Source organism: Rhincodon typus, unplaced genomic scaffold (assembly GCF_021869965.1).
Source record: "Rhincodon typus isolate 14 unplaced genomic scaffold, sRhiTyp1.1 hic_rhity00009936, whole genome shotgun sequence".
Taxonomy (NCBI): domain Eukaryota; kingdom Metazoa; phylum Chordata; class Chondrichthyes; order Orectolobiformes; family Rhincodontidae; genus Rhincodon; species Rhincodon typus.
Genome location: NW_025975574.1, coordinates 1,244 through 2,953, shown reverse-complemented (window position 1 = coordinate 2,953; position 1,710 = coordinate 1,244). Strand labels below are relative to the sequence as shown.

At 52.8% G+C, this 1,710-nt stretch overlaps 1 protein-coding gene across 1 annotated transcript in view; it reads right to left on the bottom strand.

Annotated features, from left to right (window-relative positions):
• The window catches only part of LOC125482410 (sulfotransferase 1C1-like), a 4,615-nt gene extending 3,668 nt beyond the window's left edge, over window positions 1-947 (bottom strand). Inside the window, exon 1 of the mRNA XM_048594481.1 lies at window positions 709-947. The gene's annotated coding sequence lies outside the window, so the exon portion shown is untranslated. The remainder of the gene's footprint in view (window positions 1-708) is intronic.
• Window positions 948-1,710: the final 763 nt, after the last annotated feature.

The window sequence follows — 1,710 nt, the reverse complement described above, 5'->3', positions numbered from 1 at the left end:
GGGACAGAGAGAGAGAGACTGAGACAGAGAGAGAGAGACAGGGACAGAGAGAGAGAGACTGAGACAGAGAGAGAGAGACTGAGACAGAGAGAGAGAGAGACAGGGACAGAGAGGGAGAGAGACAGGGACAGAGAGAGAGAGACTGAGACAGAGAGAGAGAGAAACAGGGCAGGGAGAGGGAAAGATTGAGAGAAACAGAGACAGTGGGAGAGAAAGAAAAAGAGAGGGAGAGGGGAGGAAACAGATAGTTAGGGAGAGAAGCTGAGAGGGATAGACATAGAGAGAGACAGAGAAAGGGAGAGAGAGAGATAGAAACAGTGGGAGAGACAGAGAGATAGAGTGGAGGAGACAGAGACAGATAGAGAGAGAGAAGGAGAGAGATATGAAAAGATTGTGACAGACGGAGATGCAGAGCGCGAGGTGGACAGAGAGTGAGACAGGCAGAGAGATAGAGAGATATGGAGGGTGGGAGGGAAATGGAGACAGAGATAGGGACAGAGAGAGAGAGACAAGAGTGGGACAATGAGAGATAGAGTGTGGGAGACAGAGAGATAGAGAGGAGGAGACAGAGAGAAAGAGAAACAGCAAAACAAGAGAGGGAGATGGAGAGACAGGGAGAAACAGAAACAGAGTGATGGAAAGGGTGAGACTGAGAGATAAAGAGACAGATGAAGAGAGAGAGAGAGGTTGTTGAGGTAGGGACATTACCTGTTGAGCAAGGAGCTGGGAGATGAAGATTCTCACTGTGAATCTCTGTAACGGTGCAATGTTCCAAAGGGCAGAGGTTTTACAACAGACCAACAGGGCTGTGTGCCAAAACATTCCTGAATAAATCACGGCAACAAACTGGGGGGTGGTGAGCAGGGAGAGCGAGAGAGTTTCAGAGACAGAGAGGGAGAGACTCTGCTGGATATCTGCAGGAGTGAAGCTTCCTCTACACCGTCCCCACCCCGCCATCAAACACTCTCAGGGACAGGGACAGCACAGTGTTAGATACAGATTAAAGCTCCCTCTACACTGTCCCCCCCATCAAACACTCCCAGGGACAGGGACAGCACATGGTTAGATACAGAGTAAACCTCCCTCTACAGTGTCTCCCCATCAAACACTCTCAGGGACAGGTACAGCACGGGGTTAGATACAGAGTAAAGCTCCCTCTACACTGTCCCCCCCCATCAAATACTCCCAGGGACAGGGACAGAATGGGGTTAGATACAGAGTAAAGCTTCCTCTACACTGTCAGTCAGGGAGAAAGACCGAGTCCAGGATAAGATGGTGAGAGTTTAATGGGAATGTAATGGATCTGAACAGAGTGCACAGTGGACAGTGACCGAATTCCTGATGGTCAGTGAGCCATGTGACCTGACACATTGACCATGTCCCGGGGGATCATGGGAAGGCGTCCGCACTCTGGATCTTCGGCTCATTGCGATTCTCTGAAGCATCGCGCCCCCCACCCCCTCGCAACGTCACACACAGCAAGAGCTGGCTCACCATTTCCACACCCCTCCCACTCCGACAGTGTCCCAGTCCATCACTGACCCTCCAACAGCGCCCACTCCCTCACCACTGACCCTCCGACAGTGCCCGCTCCCTCAGCGCTGACCCTCCAACAGTGCCCACTCCCTCGGCTCTGACCCTCCGACAGTGCCCGTTCCCTCAGCGCTGACCCTCCGACAGTGCCCACTCCCTCAGCGCTGACCCTCCGAC